The sequence below is a fragment of the Protopterus annectens genome, chromosome 3.part1, assembly GCF_019279795.1.
Source record: "Protopterus annectens isolate FY-2018-M chromosome 3.part1, PAN1.0, whole genome shotgun sequence".
Classification (NCBI taxonomy): domain Eukaryota; kingdom Metazoa; phylum Chordata; order Ceratodontiformes; family Protopteridae; genus Protopterus; species Protopterus annectens.
The window spans coordinates 769,954,750-769,979,169 of NC_056732.1; the positions used below are offsets into that span (position 1 = coordinate 769,954,750).

Here is a 24,420-nt window from a genome sequence, read left to right on the forward strand (position 1 = left end):
TGTTCCTCACACATCTGTGGATTTCTGGTGCTTTACTGAATGTTGACATCAATACGTTTTATAACTACAGACAAACGACTGTGTGTCAGATTTTATATCCATCGGAATATATGTACTACTGCAAAACCTTTATGTTTAGCAAGGTTTATGTGACCAATTTTTAAACTCTGTCCCCATGTTTGGGCTTTTGTCCCCCAAATTTTTCTGGTTTTGTCCAGATTTCTTGCACTAAGAGGTTGGGAGGTATGACATTCTGTGAAAACACCAATATACTACTACCTCATATGCAAAAGATGTGAGCAGTTCCAGACTAGAGCCATCAATACCATTAGCCATGCTAGCTATCCTAGTCCACACAGGTCGCTATACTGAGAGGGATCATCCATCACACAATCAGCAGCATACATATGTACATTGTTATCCTATGTGAAGAGAGACATACAATGTGTGACTGCTATCTATGTTACAGACCTGAGATTGCTTGCTTCACTGCTATACCATAGCTAATTTTCTGTTAAAGCAGTTATATGGGTGCACCACTGTATTGGGGGTGGGGGACAACAGCACATGATCAACTTGGGTAGACAGTAGTCCAAATATCATATGTGCTCACTGCTTAACATTTCTCTTGTCTGATGTTATGAATATTCCAACCATGAGGCACAGTGAAAATTAAGGGACACATACAACTGGACTGAGTATCAGTTGTCCCATGTAGATGTTAACTCTGCCCAAATAACCCACTATATTTTCTTGCATAACAGCAGCAGATCCATATATTCAAAACCGTATTATAGTAATCCTTACAATGGAGTACCCTGGATGCTGATGCCTGTGAGACCCCCATCCTGTCCTTAGATGGTCTTTGGAAGGTACTTGTGGCTATTATCCTAAGGGCTACACATACCTTTGTTTCCACTGGGATGGGTTCCCCTCTGTTGGCTATGAGCCTGAGTTGAGGGCAGCAAAGCTCAGTCAGCTATTGTATGTCCACCCTGTACCACTCTACAGTCTCCAGCTCATGTAGCTCCTGGAAGGTTACCCTAGGCCTGAATACTCTCCTCCTTCTCTGCCTAGGCCTATTGTCAGTAACAGCAGCAGCATTGACTTCAGCATCTAAGACATACAATTGTAGCAGACCTGAAGCAGCCCCTAGCATTCTTTCAGTTAAATTTTCTAAGTCTGTACTCCAAAGGTGCAGAGTATGGGGGGGATCAGATTGTGGGGTATACACATACTTTATAGTGCTCTACTGTAGGTACTGCCTGCATAATTGTATACCTATGATGCATTGCACCTGCCTAATATATCATTGACATTAATTAATGGCCCTTGCTGAAGTTAAGGAAGGATGAGCACTAATTAATACATCACTGGCCTTTTAGATACTCTGAGCACTGTGGCGCACTGTGCAAACATGCACCCCTTAGGTAAGCACTGCTTAACAGTCAGTGCACACTCACCAAATTCCATGCTAAGCAAAGGAGTGCACCTCGCAAACACGTGGAAACACTCACCCCATAGGTAAACAAAGCTTAGACATCAGTGCATACACACCCTCAGACTTCCATGCTCATAATGGAGGTGTGCTGGGCAAACAGGCACAGCTAAGCTCCAATCAACTTAGAAGTTATTGTACACACCATCTCCTGATGTCAGCTACTTCCTCAGAGGACAACATGGTTCTCTGCCTACACGGAGGAGATATGTGAACAAGGGTACCCCATTATGCTATTCAGTAACTCCACCTCATTTGCATAGGGATCTGTGCTCACAACCTGGATGCTACACATCTCCAACCCCTTCCACATTAGTTAAAGTACCAATGCACCATTGTTGATACTGCAAGCAGGGTCCTGTAATACATTTCTGTCTCATGATATTAATAGTTTTCTGTCTATCAACCTACATTTTTTTCAGGCCTTTTTGTCTGTCTACAGTCCTGTACATGGAATTTTCAAATGTACACTACGGCCACTGACAGGGGGTCTGCAAAGCTGCCTATATGCTTGCTGGATCACTCTGCCTGCCTTATTTGCATGAGATTCACCTGTGTTTAAGGTGATTTACATGCCACTAGAAGTTTCCATGTTAGTGCACTCATTGATCTAAAAATGTCTGTGCCAATGATAGTAGTGCTGAGCGATGCTTACACAGAAAAAAAAGTGTAGGCTTTATTATATTCCCCCCAATATCTATATACGTGTGTATTTATATTTAGACACACACACACACACACACACACATATATATATATATATATATATATATATATATATACATATATATATATATACACACACACACAAACACATGCACGGTTGTATATATTAGAGTTTAGACAGCAAATTTTGCTTATTATTGCTAAAATAATGGCCATTCTTCAACTCCTCTCTATCTCACACACATTTCACAAAATAAAACCCACAAATGGCTTTTCAAAAAAAAAAAACGATACACACACACACACACACACACACACACACACACACACACACATGGACACACACACACATGCACACCAAACACACAGTTGCATATAGTATTCATATATACATATAAACAAATCTCACAAGTGGCTCTGGCACAAATATTGTGAGATAAATTTAAACAAAAATGGAGCTGTAATATTCAGACATGATGCTTCAGTTTTAAGCCATTCTACACCTTTATTAGTTAACTAATGTATTAATTTTAATGAATGTATTTATTTACTTTTAACCAGGATAAAGCGCTGATCCTTATGGAACTTTTCAAACTCATCATGGGAGCACTGACAGTAGCATTTATGGATAAATCTGCTTACTAGTTAAAATATTAAATATCAGTGTTGAACAGCACAGCTTTTGATTTCATTTTTTGCTTTACACAGAAACACACACACACACACACACACACACACACACACACACACACACACATACACACTTACACACACACACACAAACACACACACAATCACCTTTGCTTCTACCTTTTATGTTGCTGATAAAGAGATAGCACTTTCCTGAAATAATATCATTACTGTGTCTTTAAGTCAGCTTGATGAAAAAATGAATTTCCTATAAACTTCTTTTTGAATAAAGAGAAGATTCATGGGCATGCAGTCAGCCTACACTCTGCAATAAAGGTACATTTGACAATCACAACAGGCTTTTTATAATATGTTTCTATGTATAATGTGTTGTAGATATAAAAACTAATAACTTACTTTTACGAAAAATGTTCAAGTAATAATGTTTCTTTTCTCAAATAGTAAACTGCAAAAATGGTTATACTGTATGCTTGAAATTAATGAAAAAGGTCATCCAATTTTAATACATGCTTGCTAATTCAGCACTGCATACAAATAATCATGTCTGCTAGAAAAGTTATGATATACCATTTTTCACCTGAAATAATATTTGTTGATTTGCCGGTCCAGAGATGGTGAGTACCTTTAAACACTTTATTCAGTGTTTACTGGGTTTTGTGTCAGCTCTGCCAACTTGCTGGCAGATTTGAAACTACATGTTTTGGATGCACAGGGGACAAGACCAGGATTTGTTAACTCTTCCTGAGATCAGTACTCTGAAATGTTCATTTAACATCACCTTTTAAGAAGAGAATTTTGTAAACAGACTACTTTGCCCTGGCCTCTGTATTCATTTGGAGATTAAGTGTAGGGTAGTATTAAGTACTGGGTGAAGGGGCTGGGTTTCTCTTTCTGAACAAACCATTAAACAAGTAATAATAACCAGGGTAGAATCAGGCCAGGAAATGGGCTAACCAAGTGGTATTTAAAGAAAGGGTCTGGTGAAGCAAGCAATCAGATTGCTTTACCCATGCTCAAAGTACATAAGTGGCAGAGGTTACACTAGGCTTAAGCTTAGATTAGAAGAGCCAAGGCCTAGTAGAATAATGGTCCTGGAAAAAGCTGGGTAATTTCTCTGCTTAACTGTAATAGAATCAAGAAAAACAGTGTTACAGTGATTGGAGCACTGTGGTTACACTTTGAAATTATGACAAACATAAACGTGTTAATCATTTGTCAAGTACGAGACCTGATCTTAACAATGCTTAGGAGTGTTTAAAAAAGTCATGTTAAGGAATTCTTAATTGTACAAGTTACAATTGGGTCTCATACTGGGGACTAATATAATAATGGGCAGTACTGGCTGACAAAGAACAATGGCAGAAGGTCAAAGAGCAGTGATATTTTACATTACATATGCATGGGTGATTCTAGCAATGTCATCCCGTCCCTTTGTCCTGAGACATTAAAAAAAATCAGACAGCATAAATACAGATAAATTGGGGGGGGGGCTTCCTCCCTCAACACCCCATATAATCGGACCACAAGTAACTTAAAATTATGTAGAACAGGGTAGGGGGGGCCTTGCTTGATGTCAGTTATGCTCAGCCACTACCTGTCACTGCAGAGTTCACAGCTGTCAATCAATTATACTTACCCCAGACAAGGAGAACTTGAGTCCTAATGTAAAGTTTCAGCAAAAGAGCTCTTAAAACCTATTAGAATTTTACTCTGCCACACTGATAAACAGAATGTGTGTCAGAATGACGTGTATAATAGCTTTTTGAGGATGGCTTACCTTCTGGCAGATAAGTACTTTTTTTCTGCTTGCTGTACCTCTCAAATGTACTTGATTATGCTGAACATCACAGATTTTGATTTATAATTTTTGCCCTACCCCTTGTAAATTTTTTGATTTTATACATAAATCACTGAGGATTTCAGTCAGTCAATAATGCCGGTCATTACAGTTTCACACTTTAATGCATGTTAGTCATCCATCACATGAAAGCCTTACAATGGGGTCTGTAGGGCTTAGCAGGCCCTCATGGACACATTAGAGCAGCAAAGTAGATATTTTATGGGATCAGTTTTGAAAAGTGGTGGGAACAGGGAACTCAGGAAGATCAAAGGCAGGTGCTTGGTGGGACACTACTTTCAGGGCTCTTCAAGGCTTCTAAGTCATTTCACCAAGCTGTAAAGACTATGCACTTCTTGCTATTCTGGTAACATTTCTTTAAAAGGTGGCTTTCTGTCTGAGTAAACTGTTAGGTCATTGTCATTGCATGGGACAATATAGTCATTCAGCCAGAGAGCAGCAAAGCACACCAAGATAGATAAAGTAAGCATATGGTCCTAAAAAGATAGGAATTTGCAATACTTTCTCCATTAAACACATCAGTTAACCTAGACACTTTTGCTAGAGATTCCAAAATGGGTAACCTGGCATTTACTTCTCCATCAGGTTAGACAAGGCATATTCGGTAGTTTGAGTCAGTCCTCAAAAAATGGCATTAACTCTTGGGGGGGGGGCAATGTGGAATGATCTATAATTAACTCCTTTTGGACAGGTACAGCCATTTGTGTTTTTATTTTATTTATATTTCTTTACTGGGGTAGTACACGGATGAACACTGACCAACTTCAAGCTCAGTCCAGGAGATCTGCACCCCAGCCTATTGTCCTTGGGATGAGACAACCTTAGAAATCATTATCAAGTGAAAAAGCAGAAAGCAGTCTGAAGCTTATGAGATTTCATCAGATAAAAAGAGTGCTGCAGTGGACTTTCTTGAGTCAGCCATAGGTTATACTGGGGAGAGTTTGTTAGGGTCGGAAGTATAATGATTCTGTTTTTTCACTTATGCTTTGCATGACAGAAGGGGACCTAGTTGCTGGGGAATTCATATACTTTTTGGGCAAAATGTTTGGTCTAGAAGAGCCTTGGTTAGCAATTGGGTATTACATGGTCAGAATACAGGTTACAATGGTCTGACATCTACAGGATGAACTAAAACAGTTATTACCACTGATGCCTCTTTTACAAACAGGTTAAAAAAACCTGACATCATCCATCTATCCAAGTGGTGACAATGACAGAACTGATATGAGTTTGATAAACAGAGTGAGTAAGAAAGAAAAGAAAATAAAAGAAATGAAAGAATTAGTAGTAATGATAATGCATGATATGTTATTCCCGTAAACAATTTTTTGCGTTGCTTGGCTTCTGCTACATACCTACAATCAACTGCATTACTAGCAGAGTTAAGTACAAACTTGCAGTGTTAAGGATTGTACTGCATTTTTTTATTTTTCTGTGTATTTAATTGTTACATTGGTCTGTGTCTCTCTGTAGTTATTTATTTTTCTATTTGATTGTTTCATAGAATACTGTGGTCTCTCTCTGTCTCTGCAGTTAGTTTGCCACCCATCCTCCCTGTTCTTGTTCTGGAATTAATCTTGGTGGCTTTGGAACTGCCCGTCCCTCCTGTAAATTTGTGTTTGTACACTCCTCCTGGGTCTATCTCATTTGCTCACTCAACCGAGTACAGTGAGATCATATTTTGACTTCAGACACTCCTACCAGTTCCATCTATTCAGCTCTATCCCAGCTCTATTCCAGTCTAGTGTCACTAGCTAATTCTACCTAATACAGAGAGAACATTTGTGAAGGGCAAGCCACTTAGGTCCTTAATTTTGAATTATCTTCTGTTTCTCCTTTCTCCCTTTCCACTTTCCAAAAAAAAAATTTTTTCTAAGTTTGTTTTCTGCCTTTCCTGTAACTAGTTTAGTCCAGATACAGATTTGCTGTAACCAGGACTATTTGTAAGCTTATGAGTCCCGAAAGCCTTTCTGTGTTGGAGGGAAGCCTTCTAGCTTATCAGTGGGAGTGGTAAGCACTAGGTAGCCTATTTACCACAACAGTGGTTTCTGGCCCAAAAAATTGTGTATTGGCCATCTCTTTCAACTTTCTGGTTTAAAAGCCTGCGTTTGTGCTTGTTTCCCACCTTTCCTGTAACTAGTCTTGTCATTATACATATTTGCTGTATCCAGGACTGTTTGTAAGCCTTCTGTGTTGGAGGGAAGCCTTCTAGCTTATCAGTGGGAGTGGTAAGCACTAGGTAGCCTATCTACCACAAGAGTGGTGTCTGGCCCAGAAATTGTAGTTTATTGGCCGTTTGGCAGTTTTTACATCTCTTTCAACTTACTGGTTTAAAAGCCTGCATTTGCACTTGTTTCCCATCTTTCCTGTAACTAGTCTAGTCCAGATACAGATTTGTTGTATCCAGGACTGTTTGTAAGCTCCTGAGCCCGCCCCCTCAAAGCCTTTCTGTGTTGGAGGGAAGCATTCTAGCTTATCAGTGGGAGTGGTAAGCACTAGGTAGCATATCTACCACAAGATCCGGGTACAGATTCTTAGTATTAGCACTTGAATTTGCTTATTCGTGCTCAGCATTTGTTCAGAATTTGTTGATAGCACTAAATAAGCTACAAATTACTACAGCACTTAACCTTCATCTTTACTTAGAGGAAAACAGTTTTTGTACTTACTTTCCTCACTTGCCTAGAGAAAAATAGATCTTATACTGAAAAGAGACATGGAAGAGCTCTCCGATCTTATAGCCCAGGCAGGTATGACCTTAGCCCTAAGTAGCATCCTGCCATCTCCCAGAATAATACCGCAGTACAAGGACAAAATAATTGACTTCAACAACTGGCTAAGCATTTGGTGTCATTCTAAGGGGATTCAGTATCTGTCTGCTTGGGATGACATGATCGACAGACCACGATGCTTTGCCAGAGATGGCCTGCACCTATCGCCTCTGGGATTCCGGATACTGGCTAAAGCTCTTGCTGCCCCTATAGTGCCTTTTTTAGACAAGGTACAAATGACAAATTCACCACCATAACAGGAACAGGCAAGCAAAATCTGAGGGTAATGCTACTAAATCTTAGAAGTCTAAATCTCAAAATGCACTCACTCAAGACACTCCTTAAAATGGAGAACATCAATATCTGTGCAGTGACTGAGACCTGGTTCAAGGCTCTAGAGAGCACCCTTGCATTACCAGGCTATAACTCATACCACACTTTTCAGCCATCTAACCTGGACCAGAACACCAGAGGCGGAGGTGTGTCCATATTCATTAATGATATCCACACCTCCAGGCTAGTTGCGCAGCATAATGCATCCAAGGTTATCCAAGTGCAATTAACTCTGGGCAAAATTGCATTTCAAATTGTAGCTTGTTACAGATCCCCCCACCATTACCCAGGATTCCCACTCCTCTTTTCTTCATATTATGGAAAATATTAGGGTTCAACCAAACGCCCTAATAATGGGCGATTTCAACTACCCCGCCATTAACTGGGAATACTGCTCATGTACCAACTCCTTCAGTCAACGCTTTCTGGAATTCATAAATTCCAATGCCCTGGATCAACTTATCCACACCCCCAACAGGGGCAACAATATCCTAGAGCTAGTAATTTCCAACATGAGTGGCCGGTATTCCACACCAGAAATCAACTCCTTGTTGGTCAGATCCAACCATAAGCTAATCACCCTAGATATCTGCATCCCACCCCCACTCACCATTAAAGAAACCACCGGAAAAATTTTCTCCAAAGCCAACTTCATGCTTCTTAAGATAGAAGTGGTGAACTTTATGGCACCCATGCAGATGGACAATAGAGTTACAACTGCTGAATCCTACACAAACACACTCTATAAGCACTTACACAAGTGCAAGGATCGTGCTATCCCAAACAGAACCAAGACGCTATCCTCCAAAAAAAGGAAGCCAACCTGGTGGTCCCCTACCATAAACAAACTCTACAACAGAAGGAAGAAACTGTTACAAAAGAGAGTAAACTCCCATGAGTAGAGGAGCTGCCTGGTCAACCTCAGTAAGAAGCTGAGATCCCTTATAAGATCCTCCAAGGCTAGCTACGAAAACAAAATTGCCACTGATTCTAAGGACAACCACAAAGTATTCTATAGCTATGTCAAGAATCTCAATGGCAACACCCAGATCTGCTCTGAGTTACAGCACAACAGCACAAAAATTACAGAACCAACTGATACTGTGAACATCCTGACAGATAGGTTCAGTGCTAACTTTACCCCCCTCTCACCCCCTAAAGTGCCCGTAACAATAGAGGAAGAATGCAGAGTCCCTGTAATCATATCTATGCAGGTAAAAGCTGCACTCTCTAAAACCAAAAACACAACATCCATCGGACCTGACAACATCCTAGGCTGCATTTTACACAAACGTCAGAATGAACTGGCTCCCCACCTAAGCAGCACGTTCAGTCATAGTCTCACATTAGTCTTTTTGCCCACTGAATAGCTCACAGCAACAGTTATCCCACTTCACAAAGGGGGACCTACCACTGATCCTGGGAACTATCGCACTATTAGCCTGACAAGCCTGGTCTGCAAGGCCATGGAATGTATCATCATGCAACTCATAAACAAAGACATTGGTAACCTCCAAACTCTGGACCCCACCCAGTTCAGGTTTGTGAAAGGCAGATCATGCCTTCTGAACCTGATCGACTTCTTTGAGGCAGTCACCAAAGCTGTAGACGAGGGTAAGGTGGCTCACACAGCCTATCTTGACCTCGCCAAGGCTTTCGACACCATCCCCCATTCTGGAATTATAGCTAAACTCACTAAACTAGGTATAAATCTCTATGTCACAAGATGGGTTGCCACCTGGCTCACTGACAGTACCTGCACTGCAAAAGTTGCAAACTCCAAATCTGACTTCAAACCAGTGACAAGTGGAGTACCACAGGGTTCAATCCTGGGACCTCTCCTGTTTTGTATCTACTTCTTTTAAGTACAGGCTAACACAGAAGGCCTCTGGCTAACGAAGTTCGCAGATGACTGCAAACTAGGAGCAATAGTCAAGTCCCCAAATGATGTGGACATACTACAGAAGGGTCTCACTGAGGCAGATCCCTGGTGTCAGAGGCATGGCTTCAAGCTCAATGTCAAAAAGTGCATTGTCATCCCCTTTGGTAAAAACTCTGTACCCATGAACTACCACATAAATGGCAGTCTACTTAATGCCGAATGTGTGATAAGAGACCTTGAGACCCATGTGAAGAGTAGTCTCTCCATTGATAATCACATTGCCACAGTAGTCAGGAAATCCTTTTACGTGGCATACCTCATCACAAAAGGGTTCTCATCCAGGAAAAAAGAGGTCATTGTTCCTCTCTACTTGGCACTCATTAGACCCATTATAGAGTCCAACTCCCCTTTTGGAATGTACCTCACAAGACATCTACAGCAGCTGGAAAGACCACAGAAGTGCCTCACAAAGAGGATTACTGGCATCAAACAGACGCCCTTCACTGACCGTCTGAAAAAACTCCAGCTTTACTCTGTAGCATATCGCCTACTCCAAGGAGATCTCTGCCTAACATATAAGCTTTACCAGAAAGGCTCATCCAGACTCTGCTACAATTTGCTGTGAAGGAAAGGTTAGTTTGCTGTTATTTTTTGTATTTCTGCATTGCCTTTCTATATTTTGAATACTGTAGTTTGTTTTCTTTATCTTGTGTTTTGCCTGCATTCTGTTTTAACAGCATATTAAAACTTCAAAAGAGACCACAGCTCTCTCTGTTCTGAGTCAGGCAGAATTTTTCCCTCCCTCTCACCCATTTAAGTTGTCTTGTTAAATACCACTGTCTTTCTAGTTGCCCGCCTCTTATGTTAATCTGACCATATATCTAATTTCTCTCTACTTTCACTGGCTTATGTGAGTAATCACAAAACCATCACTTTTGAAATCCACCCTTCAATTATTTAAATTTATTTGGCCTCCTACAGTTTTTCATTGTACCAAAATAAAAAAGTAACCACCCTTTCAGTCCATCTTGCTGTTTAAAAATAGTAACTCTCCACTAAACCTTAACTTTATAAACAGGTAAAACTCAAGTTACCTACTTTCATATCTAACTTCTCTAGTGCACACTGCAGAGTGCATTCTTTTCAATCTTACCTTTAAGCATCCCTGTTACTAGCACTTTCTCTAATACCTAAAAAGATCATCTCTACTTGACTCCAAGTAGACTTTTCTCTATCTGTTAAACCTAGCACTTGCTCCTGCAGTACTTATTACCTTGATACGGCACTCTTATAGATAGCACCCCAAAAGGCAAACCCCATTTCTCGGTCACCCGTCCCCGGAATCTCTTTTAAAGTTTTTGTCTAGTCCTTCTAGCATGTCGAGGGATCAGTTGCCAGTGTCCTCTCCTGCTCAGCTGGTGAACCTGGGAATATTGAGGCAATGTTACAATTGCCTCATGTACAGAACAACCCTCTCCTCCTCCCACAAAACACAAATACATGCGAGAGATGCAACTATAAACTGGAGGCTGAGCTCTCTCAACATAGGACTGGCAAGACCTGTCAGGAGGAGAAGGTTACCACACACACTATAGACCCAGTCTCACATAGTACCATCACAACCTCAAATCATACACATAAACACACAAAGACATACCTCTGATCAAAAATCTACCAAAACAGCAGAGGCCACCAAAGCAGACACCCAAACAACCACCACCTCAGAACACAACACCTGCAACACATAGACCTCACAGTCAGAGTGTCAAACAGTCACAGCCCTTAAGGCCAAACACAATGCCAGACACACTACTCATTGGTGACTCCATAGTCAGACACACTGGCGTCCCGCCACCAGACTGAGTAAGGAAAAGGTCACAGTAAGCTGCCTGTCGGGCACTAGAATCCGCCACATAAGCACTCAGGTCTCTCAACAGCAGGTACAAATGACTCAGTCATTGTCCACGCTGGTGTAAGCGACCTGGAGGTACCTACCTCATGGACTACATGAAAAGAGACATTGAGGAGCTCTCTGATTATGTAGCCCAGGCAGGTATGACCCTGACCTTGAGCAGTATCCTACCTTCACCAAGAATGATGCCACAATACAGAGATAAGATGATCAGCTTTAACAATTGGCTTAAACTCTGGTGTCATTCAAAGGGGATCAATGTCTGTCTGCCTGGGATGACATGCTGGACAAGCCAGCTGCTTCGCAAAGGCTTGCTGCACCTGTCACCCTGGGATTCGGATAGGCTCTTGCCACCCCAATAGTGCCTTTTTAGGCAAGGCTCAAATTCTAAACCTACCACCCTAGAACACAAAAAGGAAAAAACTAAGGGTAATGCTGCTCAATGCCAGAAGTCTAAATCTCAAAATGCTGCATGGGCCCTTCTCAGTATGGAGAACATCGATGTCTGTGCAGTGATAGAAACCTGGTTCAAGGCTCCTGAGAGCACCCCAGCACTATCAGGTTTTACCTCTTATCATGCGTTCCGGCCCAAAATCCGGACAATACCAAGAAAGGAGGGTATCCATATTCATCAAGACACCCACACCTCAAGACTGGTGCACTATGCATCGGAGACCATCCAGGTGCAATTAACCATAAACAAGACTGCTCTGCAAATTGTAGCATGTTACAGGCCACCCTCACAAACTCAGGAACCTCACATGGCCTTCCTGAAAACACTAGAGGGATAAATGTATCACCAAACACCATCATACTAGGTGACTTCAATTACCCTAATATAGACTGGGAACACTACTCAAGCCCAAACACCATAGCCCAAACGTTCCTGGAATTCATAAACTCAAATGCCATGGAACAACTAGTCACCATCCCACAAGAGGAGAAAACATACTTGATCTCATCATCACGAACATGGGAGCACAATGTTCAACACCGGAGTATACCCCTCACTGGTGAGATCAGATCACAAACTAATCTCGCTGGAGGTCCTCATCCCACCCCACCTGAAATAAAAAGACCACAGTAAAGAACTTCTCGAGCCGACTTCACACTTCTAAAGACTAGTGTGGTCTCCTTTAAGGCCCCCGAGGCGAAAGAAAAAGTACTCAAGCCGCTGAATCACTTACAAATGCCTTCTACCAGCACCTGCAGGACTGCATGGATAAGGCAATCCCAAGCAAAACAAACACTCTTTGCACCAAAGGCAAGCGTCCAGTCTGGTGGACCCCAGCCATAAACAAACTCTACAACAAAAGGAGGAAGCTACTACAAGATAGAGCAAAATCCTTAAAGGTAAGACACCCTTGATCACTATAAGTAAAAACTAAGAGCTCTCATAAAATCATCCAAAGCAAATTTTGAGAGAAAAATAGCTAAAGACTCAAAGACAATCATAAGGCCTTCTTTAGCTATGTTAGAAACCTGGAAGGAAACTCCCAGATATGCTCAGAACTAGTTCAAAATGATGTGAAGATTACTGATCCTACAGACATTGCCAACATACTGGCTGACAGGTTCAGTGCAAACTTCCCCCCCTCCCCAAGCAAACTTCTCCCCCCCCCCCCAAAGAGATATCTATACCAAGCGTTGCAGCCCCAAACATCTCCAACGCCCAGCCAGTGAGAACTGCTCTCTCCAAAGCAAAAACACAGCATCCATGGGACCTGATGGTGTCCCCGGCTGTGTGCTCCACGAACTCAAATTAAACCCACAGCTAGGACAGCTGTTTAATCATAGTCTTACCTCTGGATACGTACCCAGGGTGGGCGCACTGCAACTGTGGTCCCACTTCACAAAGGCAGTGCCTCCACCGACCCTGGAAATACGGCCCATTAGCTTGACAAGCCTTATCTGCAAAGCCATGGAGAGGATCATAATGGACCTCATAAATAAAGACATAGGAATTTGCAGACTTTGGATCCATCCCAGTTTGGCTTTGTCAAAGGCAGATCATGCCTTCTAAACTTGGTTGACTTTTGAAACAGTCACCAAAGCCATTGATGAGGAAAGGCAGTCCATACAGCCTACCTCGATCTGGCGAAGGCCTTGATACAATACCCACTCGGGTATCATTGAAAAACTCATCAGCTTAAATGTTGACCCATACATCACAAGATGGGTTGCAAACTGGCTGAGTGACAGAACCCACAGGGTCAGAGTTGCTGGTGCCATGTCAGACTCAAAGCCTGTCACAAGTGGTGTACCACAGGGCTCAGTCCTGGGCCCTCTTGTTTGGCATCTACTTTCCGTCCGAACAAGCAAACACAGGAGGGTTATGGCTGACAAAGTTTGCAGATGACTGCAAACTAGGCGCCCATAAGGGCGCCATAGTAAAACACATCTGACACAGATATCCTTCAGAAGGGTCTCACAGAAACTGATAACTGGTGCCAGAGCCATGGCCTAAAGTTAAATGCCAAAAATGCATAGTCATAAAAACAAGGTTACTAGCTACCAAATAGGTGGAAATCCACTGAGCACAGAAGAAGTTATCAGGGACCTGGGGACCCAGGTTGATAGTAGTCTGTCATTCGACACCCATGTAGCTAAAGTAGTTAGGAAGACCTTCTACATTGCCCACCTTATCATGAAGGGATTCTCATCTAGATCAAGGGAGGTCATAGTCTCCCTATACTCATCACTCATCAGACCAATGATTGAGTACAATGCCCCATTCGCCCCATTGAATGTATCTGACCCGACACTTGCAGCAGCTGGAGAGGCCACAAAGTTCCTCACCAAAAGGATAAAGGGTCTCAAACATCTGTCCTATGCTGCCCGACTGAAAGAACTCCAGCTCTATTCAGTAAACACCGCTTGCTCAGAGGGTGACCTTTGCCTAACATACAAGGCCATGTCAAACCCAGATTTGATGAATATGCTTCACCTCAAAAATCTAGATCCATCAGAGCCTGCTGGAGGGATAGATTCATCACCAAAGACTCCCTATGCTGTGGAATAAAAATCCCTATATGAGGCAGAGCACCTGGCCTTGTGTTCAAGAGAAATCTTGACCAATGGATGGGAGATATACCCCATACCAGGATTACCTCAGTGTCACTGCTCAACAGAGGCACAGCAAAATAATGGGTATAGTTCCCCATACTAATGGGGTGGCGTAAGCCACAAAACTATGGGCTAGGCTTGTAAATGCCCTCGGGCAGATAGCCCAGTATGAACCTATGAACCTATGAACCTATAAAGCTATGTTAAACCCAGAGTTGTTGGACATGCTACACCTTAAGAAATCCCAATCCCTCTGAACTACATGCTCTAGGGACCTAAACCTTGTCACCACAATAAACAGGACATGCTGGAGGGATAGATTCCTGTCCCAGAGACTTGCTATACTCTAGAACAAGCTACCCATCTATGTCAAGCAAAGCTCCTCATTAGCTCTCTTCAAGAAAAATCTTGATGAGTGGATGGGAAATAGGAAATACACCCTGGGGATCACTTCTGTGGCTCTGCTCAACAGGGGCACAGGAAATTAACTTTCTTGGGTGGCGTAAGCCAGGAACCTTGTTGGCTATGCTTACTTAGGTCCTAGTACCTACCAATGAACCTATGAACCTATGTAGTGATGACCTGGGCAATGATCTGGAATTATTGTGATCTTAATGGGCAATAGGTGTAAAGAAAAAAGAAAAGAAAAGAAAAGATTTAGTAATAATGATAAAAGTGTATTGTGACGCTTGAGGCTAAAGTTCCTTTCAGATACAGCTATCCTCTGCAATATGACTCTAACAATAGTATAGCATGATGCAAGGAAGCACAGGGCATAGAAAAGGTTAGTATGGTTTTCATCAAAATGATGTTCAATGATGACCCAGTAGGAAAATTCATAGTACTTAGGCGCTGCGATCTGGAGGATGGTGTTTTATGTGATATAGATTGCATGTTCTGCAACTGAATGTTTATAGGTCTGGATTTATTTAACCTATGCTTATGCAAGCTGTTGTATGATCTCTGTGAATAGTACAGAAGGTTCCTGTGGATATGTTAGTGAGCAGCAATAAAGCTTGGAGGGAAATGAAAGACAGGGATATGGATGTTTAACTACAAGAACACTGTGCCTTTTTTTTTTTTTAAATGGGGAAGTGGGATGCCGTTATTGAATGAGGGGAAGCTGGCCAGGAGGATGAAAGAATATACTTTCAAAAGGGGAAGTGTGTGTATTTAACTCCTCTACTGTACCTGAATGGATGTTGAGCAAATTTGGACTACAGCAGGTGAATGCTAAATCAAAATAGAGGCCTACACTTGAGCAGAATACAATGACATAGGTAGTAAACAAGAAACAGCATCCAACTTCAAGGTCATAAGGTTCAAGGAAACAGAATGGGTAAAACTGTGCTAGAGTGAATGATGCCTAACCCACACAGTGGTTAGTAAAGTAACTGAGACACTTCCACTGGGTTTAATGATGGGCATTGTGTAGAGAAGGATACCATTGCCTCTCGAGTGCATTTAAAGCTATGTAATGTTTTCACTCATAAAGAAATGAGGTCAGAAGCCATGGCTTTGATTAACTGGCATTTCGGAACTGATGGATTCTAACTGATTTATAATTTAATACTAAGACAGAAAGCTACAGCAGGAACTTTGATGTGAGTGGCTTGATATACTAAAAAAGAATTGTAAATATGTATCAAGAACTGTTGTAAACTAGTTAATAACTGCCGTCATATAAAACTGGATGTAGTCAAATAATTATAAGCATGTGTCTGGAAATAAACTCTGATCATAAGACAACTTTGGCATGGCTATGGTGTTTTGGGTGCAAACGTCTAAGGACAACATGTATTAGTCATTATCAAGTCAGTTGTGCTTAACCTTCCTCTAAGAAGAAAAGACTTAATGGTTTTCTAGTAGCTTTCTCATTGCCAGCGATAGTTCTGTGCATTCTGTTTCTTTACTATAACTGCTGTCTTCATCATTCAAAATATATATTATTGAAATGTCAGTACTATATTCCTGCCATCTTTACAAAAAATACCTTCGTAGTATGAGGAATGATTTTATAAATTCAGCATTAACATACCAGATTCCAAGTATTCTTTGCTGATGGTCACAGATTCCAGTTAGGCATGTTAAAATTAATTACATAAAAATCAATCACATCTAGAGTCTTGCTGCAATGGGAGAATAAAATTATTCAAATCTAGTGTTAAAGCATTTTGTGAAAGTCTCTTATAAAAGACTACACTTAATTGTTTAATGGGACATCTACTGCAGAATATCTGGGTTTTGTATCCCATTTTGGTTAATCAAAAACAAAGAAAGAGTTAGTATGCATGAACATAAGCTTGCTTTTTTAATTATAATATTAATGGGAAAGATAAAAGCACAACAGCAACAAAATGATATTTCCGACACCCACAGACCTGGAACTCGAGTTGAGCTGGACTCCTGGTAAATGCTGACAGACGTGTCGGTAGAATGAAAATAATAAAAATATTAGTGTTTTTAGTTTTGTTTGTTTACAAAAACTTAGGCGAAAATGCAGTCCATAATCCATGCAGGCAAAAAAACAAGATGCATAAAATGCATAAATAAATACTGAATTGAAGCAATGGCTTGCTTTTTTTTCAAATTATATTTGTGAATAAATCTGCTGTAAAAACTGGAGTGGGAATACATTTTATTTCTGTCAAACGAAAGAAATTCAGCATTTAAATTTAGTCCAGCTTAACTGTCGGCCTGTTTCTGTCATCATCGGAAATAAGTCAGCTATCGATGAATAAATATAAAGATAACATGAATTAGGTCTGTGATATTAAGCCAGCTAACAATGACCATGTTAATGGACAAACTAAGGAAAGCAATGTACAGATTAGTGCAGTAAGAAAATGATGTACACATCTGAATAGCTAGGTTTAGTTTCACTTGAATCTGTTCATAATAAAATCAAGGTTAATTCTGAATGTGCACTGTATCTGTCATAGAGAAGTCTCAGAAAATACCGAACAAATTATTAGTAAAGCACATGTACATTGCAAATATTTTTAGTAAAATTTAAAATGGAAACAAATGATAATAATACCAATTGCTGAGTGCACAGAACTGCAGCTACATGATTTGCATTAATAACGGCATTATTCAAAACATAGACAGCATAATCCAAACAAACGCAGAAACAGAACATTCTAACATGTTAGTTTTGTAGTTAGGGATTTTCTTTAAGGTGAATCATTTTGGCTTGATTGTTAATTAATTAATTTGAGGGTCATGTGACTTAAATGTAAAGGCATCTAAATGGCCTTTATGGGATGTGTGTTTAGATTCTGATGAAGTCCTATGCTACAATCAGATGAAAGCTCTCGATCTGTTTTTTTTGTGCAATAAAAATTTTGCTTTGACAGTGTTCTTGTCCTGGAAGCCCATTGGTTTGGTCTTGTGTCATTCTGATAGACATATATTAACTTTACTGTGTCATCTCTTAAAAAAAAATAAAAATATTTACACACATATTAGTATTAGGTTTGTACCACACTATCAGCTGCTTCCACTCCTTAATCTCCGAACAAATCTTGTATTGAGTCTTACTACACCTGTCAAGGCAATAGTGTTTGTGTAAGCAGGGGTCAGTTGTTCAATTAATTAATTTTTTGAAGATTTGTACCACAGATCTTCAGCTTAGTAGCTGGTATGAGATAGACAATGCATTGTGATCTTTTCAGCTAAAAGTATAGTTTGTGGTTTAAGCACATCTGTGCCTGTGTGAATATGCAAGCATTTGTCTATGGTTGTCTATGCATGTTTGCCAGAGTGTGTGTCTCTGTCTGTGTGTCTGTCTGTCTAGCTATCTATGTGTATATTTATAAAATGGGCAGGGAAGACTGACAAAAGAAGTTTCTAGCTCCCTGTACATCATATCTGTTCCATGTACAGGAAAAAGCATGAGCAGCCGCATTGACATGAAATTCAGTCACAAATCCATACTCCTTCGCAGTATTCAAAATACAACAAACTGCCTCCATCTTGATAGCCATGTATTGGGAAAAAAATACTCCGAAAACAAAAACTAAACCAGTAAGTCAATCGATCAAAAACAAACACAAGAAATACATATCCCCGACTCCAATACTTTACTGATTCTGCACAAAAAAAACAGTTAAAAAAGAAAGAGAACAAAACAGAAATCAGGACAATGGCAGATATCTAAACACTGGAGGAATACAAAATGAATATTAAACCAAAAATAAAACCAGCATAACAATCATCTCAGAGACACAATTAAATAAAGGAAGTAAGCTAAACCAACTTCATATTGTTGGTAGGGGTGTAATACTATCAGGAAACAATATGGTGCACGTATGGCAACTGCTCGGCTGTGAAATCGACACTCAGAGAACAAGAATAGCCAGCAGAAATGGTGGAGTACAAAAAAACTTTAATAAAACATATAATCAGGTAGAGGGTAATATGCTCAACTACCTATATCAGACTGGTTTTGGCTACAATAGCCTTCTTCAGTAAAATTAGCAAAGCACATAATATCCATTCAAATGCATATATTTATATGTAATGACATAAAGGCGGTTCATTGGTAAATTAGAATTGGTCATTAAGACCAGGTGGGAATAAAGCCCCTAATTTAATGATCCATTTGCATTCCTTGAAATTAAGTAAATCATGCCAACCTGATTTATCTCTACATTTACCTGCAATACAGTCAACAACAGTAAAATAAAAAGAAGCAGAATTATGTTTACAAACATGTTTAAACAGGGCATTATTGGGATGCTTGTTCCTGATGTCACTAAGATGCTCCCCAATCCTAAGGCAAAAAGGCCTAGAGGTCTGTCCCACACAGAATGAGGAGCATGTACAAGTGGCTAGGTAAATAACCCACTCTGTGCTACAATTGGCCCAAAAGTTGATATTACAAATTTCAGATGTATTGCGACTGCTGAATTCCCTCGTATGTTGAACTTTATTACAATAAGAACAGTGGCCACATGGTATACAGTCCAACACTGGGCCACCTCTCAATGTATATTGGGTAGAAACAATAGAGTTGGAACCCACCCTCTTATAATGGCTAAACAGGGAACCCAATGTCCGACCTCTCCTAAAAGAAAAAGAGCATCTGTCCCTCAAGAAAGAATGTAATCTCTCGTCTGCCATCAAAATATTCCAGTGTCTCTTAATAATATTCATGAACCCACGTGTGTTATGTCCATAAGTGGTCACCAGACGGACCAGAGAATTAGATAGATCCTTATGTTTATCCTTGTATCGTAACAAGTCAACTCTGTTCTGATTTGAAGCCCAATGGCAAGCAGTGCTAACAGTACCTGGGGGGTAACCTCTCTCACAAAACCTACATATTAGATCATTTCTAGTGGTCTCAAAAGTTTGATGGCTTGAATAAATCCTTCTGGCTCTTAAGAATTGTGACTTGGGGATATTATGGATGATATGTCGGGGGTGGAAGCTAGTAGCATGTAAAAGTGAATTATATTCAGGAAATTTCCTATACACCCAGGTAGAAAGGGTGTCATCAGGATTCCTGCTAACCTCAACATCAAGAAAAACAATCCTGGATTTATGGCAATTTACTTTGAACTCAATTCCCCACACATTGTCATTGAGATAGCCAATAAATTCCTGAAGATAAATTTCATCTGACTTCCACACCAACCAACAATCATCCAGATATCATCTCCAGATATCTAATTCATCCATGTATATATTATGATTAGAGTCATAAATCATAACCTCCTCAATATAGGCCATAAAAAGGTCCGCATAAATGGGTGCAAAAGAGGCACCCATTGCTGTACCCTTGACCTGCCAGAAACATTGGTCCTGGAAGTAGAATACATTACTGGTAAGAACGTATTCAGCCAAGCACACTAAAAAAGTATTAAAGCCTGGTTGGTAAAAGCCAGATCTTCCCAACCAATAGTCCAAAGCCTGCAAACCTGCCCAATGTGGGATATTTGTGTATAGAGAGGCTACATCCAAGGTACATAGCAACCAGTGGGGCTCCAATTGTTTGTCACAAATAATATCCAAAAACTAAGTAGTGTCCTGGATTCTAGCAGAGTAGTAGTGGTTTAGTAGTTTGAAATATTCAGATAAGGGTTCAGTAATTGAGCCATGCCCTGATACAATTGGTCTTCCAGGGGGGCATCTAACATCCTTATGTATTTTAGGTAGAAGATAAAAATATTGTTTACATGGAGATGAAACCGACAACTGATGTCTATCTGTCTCCGTAATGATACCCTCTTCCTGGGCCTGTATCAGAAATGAGTCAATTTTGGTTTTGAAGTGACTAGTTGGGTCCAATGGCATAGCCATATAATATTTTTTTATCCCCAAATTGTCTCATTGCTTCCTCATTATAGTTGACCCTGTCCTGAATCACTACTGCCCCACCCTTATCTGCTTGTACTATAACAATTTCTTTGTTGTTCTTAAGTTCCTCTATACATTGTACCTCCTCTTTAGAAAGGTTGTTATATGATACCTGGAAATCTTTGAGGTTACAATGTAGATCCTTCAGGACATTAGCTTGAAAAGTGGATACCAGATGTGACACATATGTTACAAAAGATGATTTTTTAAATCTAAACCCTGGAACTGCCTGAACAGTGTCATTTTCAAAAAACAATTTCAAATTAAGTAAACGACAAAAAATGACCACATCTTGTGCTACAGTATATTCTGGAACAAAAAAGCCGGGAACAAAATTAAGCCCTTTGTTAAGAACTTTAATTTGTAAATCACTGAGGTATACAGATGAAATATTATGTATATTCATACTGTTTATTAATGTTCTATCATCAGTTTTAACAGATCTTCCAAACCCTCCATGGGTTTGACATTTTTTGTGTTTCCTCCCCCCTCATCTGTATCTGAACCCAAAGGGTATAACAAACTCCTCTTCTTGGGATCAGGTGAGGCATCTGTGTGGTTCCCCTCCCCTTCAGTGTTGGAGAGGGATCCCCCCTCCTGATGTGTAGCTCAATGATTCCGAGCTACGTTTCAGAATAGATTTGGGTCTTTTCCTCTTGGGGGCCAAAGGTTTATTATTAGGGAGCTTAAAAGTCACATTTCTAAGCATATGAAATGGTTTACATCTTTCATAATCTCCTATATCCCTTTGGAACATTTTCAATATTTTATCCTTTAGAACCTGTTCTAACTTAAGTAGTTCTGTTGTTAACTGGTTCACCTGGGAAGTGAAAGATCCACTAGATTCAAATTTATTAGCCTCCATACAAATAGTTTCTACCTCCTGAATACCTAGTTTGACCGCCCATTCATAAAAATTGGCTAAAGCATCCACAAAACCCAAGGATGCTGATTGTTGAATCTGTGTCCATTCATCCATTAATTGTTCATCAATATTATGTACCAAAGGTTGTACTTTAACCCTTAAGCCATGTGGTGTGATTTTTTTTTAAGTTGGTAAGCCTTGAACAGACGTAAATGCCAAACACTGGGACGAAGACCTTTCATGCTTTTATCCAACTTAAAAAACAACGATTCACATAATTTGTCTGGATCTTGAATCAACCCCAAAGAATCATTGCCCATATCTGATAAACCCATAACAAAAATGGTCAGATCATTCATATCAGAGGCTAGACCTTTAACAAGAGGAGTCAACGCCATGTTGCAAGAATCAAATACTGACCTCCACAAAAATGTTAGTGAATCAAACAGTTCTGCTAACAGCAAGAATAAGGCTGATATATATATATATATATATATATATATATATATATATATATATATATATATATATATATATATATATATCCTATCCAAAACCGCCCTGACGACAGAAAAAGTATATATCAAACAACACCAAAATTGGTACCCTATGTTCCTGTTACTTGGAACATGAAGTTAAATAGAATCAAAAATGTATAGTAGATCATGTGTGATGGTGGATATTAAATATAACCATAGACAGATCCAAAAATAAAAGAATCTGACAATGATAGCAAACAAAGATACAATAATCAGCCCTTGTGATCTAACCCAAATAACACAGAAAAATCACAATGCTGCATATCAAACCACACAAAAAAACACTAAATGTGGATCTAGAAATGGTCAAAATTGTCAACTCCTATTCATAAAGTGTCCACAGAGACTAAAAAATAAATAATATTGATACTCATATATTAATGATACAATGGCTAGCCCCTGTGGTCATATAGGCATAATCCTCTTAATCAAATAACCACACTGCTGCGTAAAATCATAGTAAAGTTAGGGCCAACCTAGTCAGCCCAATAAAAATGATTCAAAATATCCACTCAATATCATTACCACCTACAAATTCCAAAAAACATATATCATGGACTCAGTTGTCGTGTTGATATAGAAACCCCCATAAAAATATATATGACTCCAATTATGAAGTCTATATAAATTGCTGTAAGTAGAAAGGACAATTTTCAAAAACATTTACTGGAAGAAAAAATGTAATTATTAGAATATATATTGCAACCAGGTTGACCCCATGAAACCATATAACCAGATTAATACCACCCGGAGGCTAAATGTTGAAATACTAAGAAACTAAAGGGGAAAAGACGATCCAAATCAGGCACCACTACAGGATCACTAAAGGAAAATAAAGAACATCATACTAAATGTTGAAAAACAAAATACCTGTAGTTCAATCATAGATCTATATTTTGTAAGTATACTAAAATAATGTATTCACACAATGCCCCTAAAATCACCAATGTGGTACCATAAAACATAAACCTTAGATTCTAAACCAAAGTTGAAGTAAATAGTAAATTGCACATAGATTGTTAAAAAAAACATGTTTTATATATATATATATTACATGGTAGGTACAAACATGATGAAAACCTACTGTTAACCATAGATGTGCAAACCGAACAAAAAATGCCGAAGTCAACCGGCTGTTCCCTTTATAGCAGTGACACAATACTTCCCATATAAACAGCACACTGAAAATATATACCTAGGAAAAATCTGTTTAGTACATGAGTAACCTGCATATTACATAGAAATGAAAAAAATAAATATGATAAATATGGCGATAACACCATCTATAAATACGTTACTAACATAACATGTAGTAACCCCAAAACAAAATCTGCAACATAAAACTTGGCAAAAAATATAATCATGAGTCCCGCCAGAGGAGAGAATCGTAACTATAAACTTTGTGGACACGGCAGAAACCTGCTGTGTAACCATGAAGAAAAATTAGGTAATAAAGCACATAAACATCATACAATTCCCCTCAACCCCACTGTATAGAGACAATAATCGCAATATGTCCAAAAAGTCATATAAAAAATCCAAAACTAGAAAAACGATATTCATAGCTTTGGTTTTGACCATAAACACCTAATCCAAAAGGTGAAAAAGCAAGTCGATCAAAAATGAAAGCACAAAGTCACCAGTAGTTGTTAGTCCATAAGTGACAAAACACATAGCTCTGCCATCCCTTACGCAGTCCCGCTACTTTCAGAAATTGGAGGTATCGATAGTAGTCCCAAAACTAGATGAAGTAAAAGTAGTTGAATATCCAAAATCCAGAAACAAGCAAAAGAGCCCATATGACAATTTAGACCATGGCTTGCTTGTGGATCCGTAAACAACAGGAGGCCACGAAAACAAAATGCAAGGAATACATGTAAGAACCGATGTATACTGAGCGATACATCCTCCAAACAAAAAGACACAGTCAAATGACCAGTAAACTCCTAACCAACTGCCCAAATGTTGGTAAAAATGAGAAATCTTCCACTCAAGAGGAGGGAAACCACCAGA

The 24,420-nt window shown here is 39.6% G+C and overlaps 1 protein-coding gene across 1 annotated transcript in view; it reads right to left on the reverse strand.

Annotated features, from left to right (window-relative positions):
* The window catches only part of LOC122797720 (CUB and sushi domain-containing protein 3), a 5,249,173-nt gene that overhangs the window by 2,847,090 nt on the left and 2,377,663 nt on the right, over positions 1 to 24,420 (reverse strand). The gene's annotated exons all lie outside the window — the stretch shown is intronic.